The 13,052-nt window shown below is 38.5% G+C and overlaps 1 pseudogene; it reads right to left on the bottom strand.

Annotated features, from left to right (window-relative positions):
* Nucleotides 1-3,934: 3,934 nt before the first annotated feature.
* LOC110327591 overlaps nt 3,935-13,052 on the bottom strand; it is a 67,159-nt pseudogene continuing 58,041 nt past the window's right edge.

Here is a 13,052-nt window from a genome sequence, read left to right as displayed (position 1 = left end):
GACCCGCTAGGGGCCTGTACGGAAAGAGCAGCTTCCGAAAAAGCAAGTTGCAAATGGGCAGTGTCCCTTCTATGCCAGTTGAGTCAGTAGTCCCTTAGTTCTTGGGCAGAATTGGCCAGATTCTGTTCCGTGAACTGGGGACGCCACCCCGCTGACAGGCCCTACCAATAGTATGCCAATGTCTGTGCGAGAGGTTTTTATGAACCGGTAAATGGGACCGTGGAAGCCCCGCACAGCTGACTTAAAGTTTCTGTGCTCCGGGACAGCAGTGGTCATGTGGTTGGTGGAAGTGATGGGCAAATGCGCTCAGCTCCCTGCTCCTCTCTTCCTTAGACCTTTGTGTAAGCCCAGATTGAGATAGATTCTCCCACAACTGCTTGGGGGCAAAGGTTTAAGAGCAGTTAATCCCTTTGACTGGAATTTAAACACAAAGGGAGGTGGAGTCGCCAAGAGTTCTGGCTAGGAGGGAGGAGGTAAAGTTACAAGCAAAGCAATGGAAATCTTACCGGTGGATGTGTTCTGTGCCTGAAGCTGCGCCCCATTGGGGTGCCCCTCAGGCATACCTGGTGTTGGTAGCTGCTGGTTTTTCTGCTTAATTTATCCAAGTCATGGCACCAATTTTATGAATTAGTATTATTGATTTGAGCTGATGAACCAAACAGCAGACCATACCAGGTTGATTCCACATGAGAGGTTTATTTAGCAGGAATGGGGAGCGGCGAAGCAGGTAGAAGAGTAGAGAAGAGAGAGAGAGGAGGGGGTGATTCCTTAATTTATAAGGAAATTGACTGACCTCACACCACTGAGGGTGGGGACTGAGCCAGGTGTGTTGTGGGATTGAGGATCTTTGTCCTGGCAATGCAGGTCCAGAGTCACATGGTTTGGCCAGGTGCTAACAATGACAAAACCAAATTCTCACAGTATCTTTCCAGGAATCTAGCCCTTCAAAGGATAATAACAGGAAAACACCAATATAAGAACAGAAACTACACCCTAGAAAAAGCAAGAAAGTAATCCTTCAAGAAACCTAAAAGAAGACAGCCACAAGAACAGAATTCCAACTCTAACAACAAAAATGACAGGAAGCAACAATTACTTTTCCTTAATATCTCTTAATGAAATCAATTCCCCAATAAAAAGATATAGACTAACATACTGGCTACTGTAATAAGGTAAAGTCTAAGTGGATCCAGGAACTTCACGTAAAACCAGAGACACTGAAACTTATAGAGGAGGAAGTGGGGGAAAGCCTGGGACATATGGGCACAAGGGAAAAATTCCTGAATAGAACAGCAATGGCTTGTGCAGTAAGATCAAGAATTGACAAATAGGACATCATAAAATTGCAAAGCTTCTGTAAGGCAAAAGACACAGTCAATAAGACAAAAAGGCCACTAACAGATTGGGAAAGGATCTTTACCAACCCTAAATCTGATAGTGGGGTAATATCCAACATATATAAAGAACTCAAGAAGANGGACTCCAGAAATCCAAATAACCCCATTAAAAAATGGGGCACAGAACTAAACAAAGAATTCTCACCTGAGGAATATTGAGTGCCTGAGAAACAACTGAAAAAATGTTCAACATCCTTAATCATCAGGGAAATGCAAATAAAAGCAACCCTGAGATTCCACCTCACAACATTCAGAATAGCTAAGATCAAAACTTCAGGTGACAGCAGATGCTGGCAAGGATGTGGAGAAAGAAGAACACTCCTCCTTTGTTGGTGGGATTGCTTGCTTATACAACCATTCTGGAAATCAGTCTGGTGGTTCCTCAGAAAATTGGACATATACTACTGGAGGATCCAGCAGTACCTCTCCTAGGCATATCCAGAAGATGTTCCAACTGGTGATAAGAACACATGTTCCACTATGTTCATAGCAGTCTTATTTATAATAGCCAGAAACTGGAAAGAACCCAAATGTCCCTCAACAGAGGAATAAATCCAGAAAATGTGTTACATTTACACAATGGAGTACTACTCAGGTATTAAAAACAATCAATTTATGAAATTTGTAGGCAAATGGATGGATATGGAGGGTATCATCCTGAGTGAGGTAACCTAATCACAAAAGAACACACATGATATGCATTCACAGATATGTGGATACTAGCCCAGAAACTTAGAATACCCAAGATACAATTTGCAAAACACATGAAACTCAAGAATGAAGACAAAAGTGTGGACACTTCACCCCTTAGAATTGGAAACAAAACACCTATGGAAGGAGTTACAGAGACAAAGTTTGGAGCTGAGAGGAAAGAATGGACCATCCAGAAACTGCCCCACCCAGAGGTCCATCCCATAACCAGCCACCAAATGTAAACACTATTGCATATGCCAGCAAGATTTTGCTGAAAGGAATCTGATATAGCTGTCTCTTGTGAGGCTATGCCAGTGCCTGGAAGACACAGAAGTAGATGGTCAATCAGCTATTGGATAGAACCCAGGGACCCCAATGGAGGAGCTAGAGAAAGGACCCAAGGATCTGAAAGGGTCTGCAACCCTATAGATGGAACAACACTATGAACTAACCAGTACCCCCAGAGCTTGTGTTTCTAACTGCATATGTAGCAGAAGATGGCCTAGTTGGCCATCATTGGGAAGTTAGGCCCCTTTGTCTTGCAAACGTTATATGCCCCAGTACAGGGGAACACCTGGGCCAAGAAGTAGTAGTGGGTGGTTAGGGGAGCAGGGGGGGTGAGGGTATAGGGAACTTTCGGGATAACATTTGAAATGTAACTGAAGTAAATACCTAGTAAAATTTGAAAAAAAAGAGAGATATTAATTAAATCATTCTGGACCCCAGGCTGAAACATGTTGCATTTTTTATTTCCAATAGAATTGATGCTCAATCATATCACCAAAGCGAGACTATCAGGGATAGTGTAGTAAGATAAAATTGAACATTATCATTCTGAAATAAGGTACCAAAATAGAGATGTTCCATAGTTGATTGTAATTCCCTATTACTAAATTCTCAGGTAAAATTAAAATTGAAAATGGTACATCCTCATAAATAAAATTGCCATGGCATTAAATTCCCTCTAGAGCTAGAGTATCTTCATGGTGAGACTAGATTAAAAGTTATTCCCCTTTTGGAATGCTTTATATTCCCTTCTCAAAATACTCCCAGTGACTTAGTTTAGTTTGGTTCTATTCAATATCTGTCCTTCTACTGATTTCTAGTGAGTTGGATACTTAATTATGAGGTCCTAAAACTATTGTTTTACTACAAAATTCTAAAGACTTTTGTCCTTGTACTCTAAGCCCAAATTTCTTAAACCCAACTCTTTCGAATAAAGGAAGTTATTATTATGTACTCAAATTTCTAAAGGTACTGTATTTTCCATGACTTATTTATTCTTAATATATGTTTACCAGCCAATACTTGGGATGCCAGCTCCACACATGTAGTCAAGAATTAATTCTTGTAGTTCTGTTTAATCCGTACATTAACTACACCTATTGCTCACCTACTCAAGGCTCCAATGTAATTGGAGGTCTGGATTACAGAATCATCCTTTATAAATATTAGATTTGTCAGAACATAACCTTCGTCTTGAATGATAAAACATCACCTTTATTGCTTCTTCTTTTCATCCTTCCATCTGGCCCATTTCTTCAATAGCATGTATTTATCTTTTCAATTTGCTTAATCTTTGTTTTACATTTGCAAATGGTATTTATTGCTTTTTTTGAGAGCTTTATGAATTTACCAAATAATTAATTAATTAATGGATCAATGTTAACAAACAATAAATTTGTTCTGAGAGGTCATGAGGTGAGGCCCTGTGCTGCCTCGCCAGTAGCCGAGGCTGTGCACTTTCCCCAGCTTCCCCCTTAGCACACTGTATGACATACATCAGTCACATCCACTTTAATGGTACAGAGGTTTGGAAGTTTGGGGTTTTTTGGTTGGGGTGCTTTTTTGCCTTCCTGCTATAAAACTATAATTTTCAGTTCATTTCTGAAAAATAAATTGGTCAATAAATTCACTTTGTTCTGCTTCTACTTTACACAAAGCTTCATATACAACCCGACACCTTTCTAGCTGCATCTTCTTTTCTGCTAACAGTGCTCGCAGTTGCTGCAGTTGGCCTTCTTTCTGCTTCACTATCGATTTCAGCAAGTTCCGAGCACCAATGGCCTTCATCTTCTCATTCTCTGCTTCTTTGGCAAGCTGATCAACAAACTCAGTTAGATCAAAAACAGTTTTCTGAAACTGGCCAATGTTGTCCAAAAAATCCTTACACTCTTCCTTGAGCTCTATGATCTTCTGGGTAACCTCTAGGTCCAACACCCGAAGTTTGTCAGCTCATCACAGTGCAGTCCTGCCTTGCCCAAGATCAACCCATTAGCTGCTCTTACCTGTCTAGTAGCTCTGGAAATCAAATGATATTTTATTACTTCTGGAGCTTCTTGTATTAACTACCACTGATGAGCACTCTTCCCTCAACACTGGGCCAGAAACAGTACCATGCTCCTTGCCTCTATGCTCTCAACCAAGTGATCAGCTGTGCATGATCACTCCACAGTTACTCTTTTGTCTCTCCTGATTCCCCATTTTGTGTCAAATTGTCCATAACATAAAAATGCTGATGAGCTGTTCTAAGTTACCATTATCTCATTTACTTTGTTAGATCAACCTGTTGACCTTCCTGCACATATTCTTAAATCCTTTCATATAAATGGTAATTTTAGAAATTTATTTTGAATAATTACAGATACATAGAAATTTGATAAGGTCATTTGGAGAGATGTCATGACATATGTCTCATCTTTTCCAAATCATTTATATCTGATAAAAATACAGTAAGATATCAAGGCCAGAAAACTGTAGTTGGAAGGTGTGTTTGCATCATTGTATCATGGTTATATTTAAGTAATCAATCTAGTAAATTCTTTTCTCTCAAAGCTGCTAATTTATTTGAATAGAAACATTGATCATATTTGCTTCTAAATTTGCATAATTAGGAGTACATAAGATCAAATTCCAATCTCTTGTACCAACAGTAGCCTTACTGTTTCTGTAAGAAATGCTCTATGCCTGTGACTCTGGGCTATCAACCATTCCAAGAAGTGTCTCATCAATTTTTCTGGACTTTTACCACCATGTATTCCTTTACATTGGTGGCACCTACTCCTCATTACTCATCGTTCATACTTTTTGTTAGAACTAGGTATAGGTGACATCTAACAAAGCTGTTCTAAGCACCAGTATATTCATAGCTAGAACTATGTATCTCTAAAGAGACCACAATTATGTGTATGCACTATGAGTCTGCTAAACTTCTAGTGATAGTCATAAATCAACGGGCTTTATTTAACTCGAGAAAATAAAGTTCACAGCACACAACTAGTTACCTAAAAACAAACATCTAGAGAAGATTCACAATCTCCCCCATAATTCTAACACTGAATGTGAATATGGTACTCTCCCTCCAGTGCTATTCCCTGTCTATTACTACCTACACCACAAAATTCTATACAGCTTGCCTGAAAATATTTTACCTACTCAGCCTGGAGTTCAATTAACTCTTATATAACTATATTTGACTTATATCTTCATTGAAAACAGATTCCATTGTTAAGAAACACTTAAAATGCATTTGTTAGTTTCCTATTTCTCATCATTAATGAAAACAAAGAGATATATAACAAATTAACCTCCTGTTTTCTTTAAGCTTCTTTTTTTGTTTCTTTACTACATTATAATTATTATATTTTCTTATTGTTATATATTCTCAGCACAAAATAGAATGCCTTAGGTACTGTGTTCTCAAAAGATCATAGGAATGAAATAATTCAGGATTTTCTTCCCCACTTCTCAGATTAAAAAAATATATATAATATAACCAAACTACATGGACTTAGGTATAAGCAACTAAAAGTCATTTTTTTAGTTTGTGGCTCAGTGTCTGGGGGCTCCCTGGGATCTAGCTTCATTGAAGGGAGAAGCCTGGTGGGAAAACCACATTTTCATAGGCAAGGTGAGGAGGTATGGGATGAGGAACTGTGGGAGGGGAACTGAGGGGAGAACGCCTGGAGTGTAAATGAATATAAATTTATAAAAAAAAAAAAAAAAAAAAAAAAAACTTTCAAAATGCCATTTTTGATCTCTGCCAGCAAATGATTAAAAGATGACCCTCAACAGAGGAATAGACACAAAACATGTGGTACATTTACACATGGAATACTACTCTGCTATTAAAAACAATCAATTTATGAAATTCTTGGACAAATGGATGTATCTGGAGGATATCATCCTTAGTGAGGTAACTCAATCACTAAAGAAGTCACTTGATATGCACTCACTGGTAAGTGGATATTAGCTCAGAAACTTAGAATACCCAAGATACAATTTACTAAACACAAGAAAANNAAGAAGAAGGAAGACCAATGTGTAAATACTTCATTCCTCCTTAGAATAGGGANCAAAATACCCATGAAAGGAGTTACAGAGACAAAGTTTGGAGCTAAGTCTAAAGGATGGACCATCCAGAGACTACCCCACCCAGGGATCCAACCTATAATCAGCCATCAAACCCAGACACTATTGCATATGCCAGCATGATTTTGCTGACCGAACCTGATATAGCTGTCTCCTGTGAGGCTATGCCAGTGCCTGGCAAATACAGAAGTGGATGCTCACAGTCATCTATTGGATGGAACACAGGGCCCCCAATGGAGGAGCTAGAGAAAGTACCCAAGGAGCTGAAGGGGTCTGCAACCCTATAGGTACAAGAACAATATGGACTAACAAGTACCCCCAGAGCTCGTGTCTCTAGCTGCAGATGTAGCAGAAGATGACCTAGTCGGCCATCTTCTAGGAAGAGAGGCCCCTAGGTCTTGCAAATTTTATATGCCCCAGTGCAGAGGAATGCCAGGGCCAAGAATTGGGAGTGGGTGGGTAGAGGAGCAGGGTGGGCAAGGGTATAGGGAACTTTTGGTATAGCATTTAAAATGTAAATAAAGAAAATATCTAATAATAATAATAATAAAAACTTCAACAGGAGTCTGGGAGGCAGGTTCAGTCATCCCTAAACACCTGAACAGATCTTTTAGCTCTTGCTCCACAGACTAGATGTTGAAATCACAAATATGCCAGTACAGAATTAATAGAGGTAAACTCTCTGTTTACTTCCAAAAGTTGTGTTGCTTTGGTTGTTTGGCAGTGTGTCAGACTGATGCCAATGACTTACTAGATAGCTCCATTTGGAAAGGCTTCTGAGAACCTTCTCCTTGTATGTATCTCATGCCTGACCTTCTACATACAATAAATATTTTCTATAATATTCAAGAAACTTGAAGTCATGAGTCTGATCTCGTCAGGAAGCTGTTCGGTACAGATTTTAAAGATAAACCCAAAATTACATATGCAAGAAAAAATGATTGATAAGTTAGGAATTTATAAGAGACATTACTGTACAATTAATATTTTGATGGTATTTTCTTCTCTCTTTTATCTCCTCTTTCAACTCTATTAGGTCTATTTTAGGAGTGCTTTTCCTCCACAGAAACTCTTTTACTGGTATCATTAATGGAAGTAGTCTCTTTTACATTCATTCCAAAGGAATTTGAGAATTAATTTTCATTTATATTGTTTTAATCATTGCCCTGTTTGAATAATCTTCTTTTGGTTATAGAGAGTAACACTCTACTTGGGGAGCTATGGGACACAGTATCTATTTCAATATTCAGAAAACATGAAGTAGAGTCAACTTCATCTGATTCCAGTGAAGCCCTTTTTTGTATTATAGAAATGATATTTCTCAATGGGAAAATTAACATTTTCTTAGCCAGAATTAAAATAAATGCAGCATAAGCAGCTATGTCAAGCAATTAATTGTATTCTATTTTTCCACTGAATAATCTTGTGTTTTGCTTTTAGACCCTTGATTTTGAGATAGCATGAATTTGTAGTTTTAATCCTCTAACCACTTTTCATATACTAACCATGGTTTTCTATATAACTTTCTGCGGCCACACTGCACCTTTTTGTTCTCTCAGGAGAATCATGTGAACTTGGGTAATATCTCTACTAACTTTCTTTAGCTTTTGGCACAGAAGACTACAGAAAGAAAACAATTTCTAAGATGGATAAATCCTGCCTTTTCATTGAGTAAATTTGAGCTGTGAAGAATCCAAATTTTCACAAACTGACTTTTATTCTTCCTGTTTCCCAGGAAATATTTGCTGCTATCATCATTGAATTTAGATGTAGATTGTGGCAGTATTGCAAGAAATAAGGTATAAAACATACATAGAGGTGCAACCAGTATATCTGATGAAATCAGAATAGGTGTGGTGTTTGTAATATTTGAACACTTGGTTCCCAGATGCTGTTACTGTTTATGTACATCTTGATACTTTTAGTAATTGAGCCTTGATAGGGGACATATGGTACATTTACACAATGAAGTAGTATGCAGCTATTAAGTCCAATGAATTTATGAAATTCTTAGGCAAACAGATCTGGAGTATATCATCTTGAGTGAGATGACCAAATGATGAAAGAACACACATGATATGCACTCGATGATAAGTGGATATTTGCCCAGAAGCTCAGAATACCCAAGATATAATTTGAAAAACAGATGAAACTCAAGATTAAGGAAGACCAAAGTGTGGATACTTAGATCCTTCTTAGAAGGGGGAACAAAATGCCCAAGGAAGGAGTTACAGAGACAAAGTGTGGAATAGAGACTCAAGGAATGATCATCCATAGACTGTCCACCTAAGGATCCATCCCATATACAACCACCAAACCCAGACACTATTGTGGATGCCAACAAGAGCTTGCTGACAAGATATAACTGTCTCCTGAGTCAGTGCCTGAAATTCAGAAATGGATGCTCACAGTCATCCATTGAACGGAGTGCAGGGTCACCAAGGAAAGAGCTAGAGAAGGGACACAAGGAGGTAAAGAGGTTTACAGCCCTATAGGAGGAACAACAACACAATCTAACCAGTACTCCCAGAGCTCCAAGGGACTAAACTACCAACCAAAGAAAACACATGGTGGGATTCATGGCTTCTGCTGCATATGTTGCAGAGGATGGCATAGTAGGTCATCAATGGGATGGGAAGCCCTTCATGCTGTGAAGGTTCTATGCCCCAGTATAGGGAAGGCCAGGGCCTGGAAGCGGGAGTAGGTGTGTTGGTAAGCAGAAGGAAGGGGGAGAGATAGGAGGTTTTTGGAGAGTAAACCAGGGAAGGGGATAATATTTGAACTGTAAATAAAGAAAATATCTTAGATAGATAGATAGATAGATAGATAGATAGATAGATAGATAGATAGATAGATAGATAGACAGATAGATAAAAATAGAGTATATGCTATCACTCCACTTTCCATTTTTTTTCTCTCTACTCTCTACTTCATGTATGGGGTTGAAAATGTGATCTTCCTGTGCCTGTCCCCTTGTCTAACTGCTACCAAAGTTCTCCCATACACTATGGTCACTCCCGTAGGAGTATACTCTTTTTTCGATAAGTTGCTTTTGATTGTGGTGTTCATTACCGCAACAAAAAGTAACGGATACAATGGTGAGAATACAGAATGAAGATACGATAGATTCTTGTGCAAAGACTTAGCAAGAAAAGAAGGATGGACAGGAAAGTTTCTTATTTTAAAATAATACTACAAGAAGTTCCAGCAAGCAAATTGGGTTTCTTGTACCAGAGATACTCATTTAAAAATTCATATTCTGTAAGAATAGGCCCAAAGAAGTATGCTCACTTTTGCTTAGGCCTGGTCTATCCAAGGGGGCAAAAGTCTTTGGTGTGTGCACACACGCATGTACACACACACACACATACACACACACACACACACACACACACACACACAGAAAGAGAGAGAGAGAGAGAGAGAGAGAGAGAGAGAGAGAGAGAGAGAGAGAGAGAAAAGTTAAAAAGTGACATTGGCTTTGGTAATATGTAAGTCAAAGCCACTTTTGTCTCTGTAACCAGTTCTTTAAAACTATGCAAACAATAAGTGACCCTGTCCCAGTGTAGTAATGCTCGCCTATTATGATCTCACCTCTTTATGATGAATGGTTTTCTGTTCTTATCACACCTTGTTCCTGTTTTTGTACACAGAATGAATGCTGTCAATTTGAATGAACCTTTGTATTTTTATGCAGAGCCTGTCTGGTCTTTTAGTAACACCATTAATTTCTCAATAAAAATAAGTTGACTAGTTTATTTCAAAAGAAAACACTGAGAAATAAACAACAATGGTTTCAAAATCAAAACTTAGCCATTGCCTGGATATATTCTTGAAGATTTTATCCAGTTTTATGAAAGCACAATGAAAATATATGGAAACATGAGAGAATAGTGAAGATAGAATATTTATGTTCTAAATATAATTCCAAGTGCTTATGATAAGTAATTACATTATTTCAAAGTGACTTTAGTGAGTTAATGGGTTTTATGAAAAATCAACAATTTGTTATTGGTCTAATCCCAGGATAAATATATTGAAATACTTATAAAATAAGAGGCTGAAACAGAGGAAAAATTTGGTTCCTTGACTGAGCTAAAAGTACCAGATAGAAGACTAGATACTCAGGAGAAAAGGTGAAAATGAATTGTTTCAAATTTTGAGTAAAATCTGATTATCTACAATGATCAATAGTGCATAAACACTGCAAGTGGTTAACATTATATGAAAAATATATTTTCAGAAAAAGAATAATAAAACACCACAAGTGCATACATGTATATAGTTTTGAGTATTTGGATATTTTATAATGCTGAAAATAAAATTAACTTGCATATATTGAGTCTAGAAATCATGAAATTTTTGACAAGAGGAAAATATTTCTATATAATTAGTAGTCAAAACAACGCCAAAATTAAATGGATCATGAATCATGTCATTTCTGGCAGTGTTCTCTCTGATATACCATGTAACTTTACCAGAGCCTTGGTTCTGAACACTCAGGGTGGGTACCACACTCTGCATATACTACTATCCCAAACAACACCACAGAATACTGCTTAAACAATTGTATTCTAAACAGTAATTTTCCCTCTGAAACAAAGCTTTCTGCTCTTCCACAGGAATATAATATTTTGCTTATAAATGTAGAAAACAGCTAATTTCCTATTATTACTCCTCTGCATGAAAATACCAAATTATTATATCTTAAGAGTGTACCATGTTAGACTCTTATATTATATAATATTTGTTTGAGTTTCTGACTTGAGTTTTTAAAAGAAAAGTTAAATTAATTTTGTCTTGGCATTGATAAAGAATTAACAATTTTGAAAAGGCCCAAAACACACTTTTGCCATTTTGTATTACATATTCTTTTATCATTTTTATTGGCTATTTTATTTATTTACATTTCAATGCTGTTACCATTCCCTGTATACCCTCTGCAAATTCTGCATCCCATACCCCCTGTCTTTTGCCTCTAAGACAGTGTGCCCCCACCCAACCACCCATGCCTACCTCATTACTCTAGGATTTCCCTACACTGGGACATCAAGCTTCCACTGAACCAAGGGCTTCCCATCCCATTGATGCCAGATAAGGCAATCCTATGCTACATATGTTGCTGGAGCCATAGACTCACATGTGTATACTCTTTGGTTGGTGGTTCTGTTCCTGGGAGCTCTGGGGGTTCCAGTTAGTTGATATTATTGTTCTTTCTATGGAGTTGTAATCTACTTCAGCAGCTTTAGGTCCTTCCTCTAACTCTTTCATTGGGGTTCTTTGGCTCAGTCCAATGGTTAGCTGCAAGTATCTGCTTCTGTGTTAGTTGCTGGCAGAACCTCTCCGAGGATTCCTATACCAGGGTCCTTTCAGCAACCACTTCAAAACATCAGCAATCGTTTTGGGGTCTGGTATCTGCAGATGGGATGGATACCAAGGTGAGGTGATCACTGGGTGGCCTTCACAACACAGTGAGGTGGTCTCTGGATGGCCTTTCCTTCAGTCTGTGTTCCATTTTGTGTCCCTGCATTTCTTTACTCAGAAACACTCAGAGTTAACAAATTTAAAACGGGTGGGTGGCCTCAATTTCTTGACTGAGGGTTGTGCCTATCTAATGGTAGTCTTCTCTACAGGCTTTATATTTCCATTGTCAGGTATTCCTGTTGGATCCTGGGAATGTCTCTCTTTGCTGGTATCTGGGACTTTTTAGTGGCACCGCAGTGCATCCTGTTCCTCAAAGCCACAACCACATATTTTGATTTATTTTCCTGAACCTCTGGACATCCCTAATATTGCCCCCTAATATTGCCCCCAATTTTTCCCTCCCTCTCCTCCCTCCCTCTCTAGCTCTCTCTTTACTTCTTGGAATTATTTTGTTCCCCCTTTTAAGTTAGGATTGAATCATCCACACTCCAGTCTTCAGGCAGGTTAAGCTTCATATGGTCTGTGACTTGTGTCATGAGTATTCTGAGCTTTTGAGCTAATATCCATTAACAGTGAGTATATATGATGTGTGTCCTATTGAGTCATAGCGATATCTTGCAGAATGATATTTTCTTTATTTTTTTAATTTTTAATGTATTTATTATTATTATTATTTTCTTTATTAACATTTCAAATGCTATCCTGAAAGTTCGCTATACATCCCCGCCACTGCACCCCTACCCACCCACTCCCACTTCTTGGCCTTGGCCTTCCCCTGTGCTGGGTCATATAAAGTTTGCAAAAACAAGGGGCCTCTCTTCGCAGTGATGGCCAACTAGACCATCTTCTGCTTCATATGCAGATAGAGACACGAGCTCAGGGGGTACTGGTTAGTTCACAATGTTGTTCCATCTACAGGATTGCAGCCCCCTTCAGCTCCTTGGGTACTTTCTCTAACTCCTCCATTGGGGGCCCTGTGATCCAATAGCTGACTGTCAGCATCCACTGGCATAGCTCCACAAGAGGCTGCTATATCAGGGTACATTCAGCAGAATCTTGCTGGCATGTGTATTAGTATCTGGGTTTGGTGGCTGATGATGGGATNGATTCCTGGATGGGGTAGTCTCTGGATAATCCATCCTTTCATCTTATCTCTAAATTTTGTCT

Source organism: Mus pahari, chromosome 10 (genome assembly GCF_900095145.1).
Source record: "Mus pahari chromosome 10, PAHARI_EIJ_v1.1, whole genome shotgun sequence".
Taxonomy (NCBI): Eukaryota; Metazoa; Chordata; class Mammalia; order Rodentia; family Muridae; genus Mus; species Mus pahari.
The sequence above is the reverse complement of the archived record's forward strand: the minus strand, read 5'-3'. Positions and strand labels throughout refer to the sequence as shown.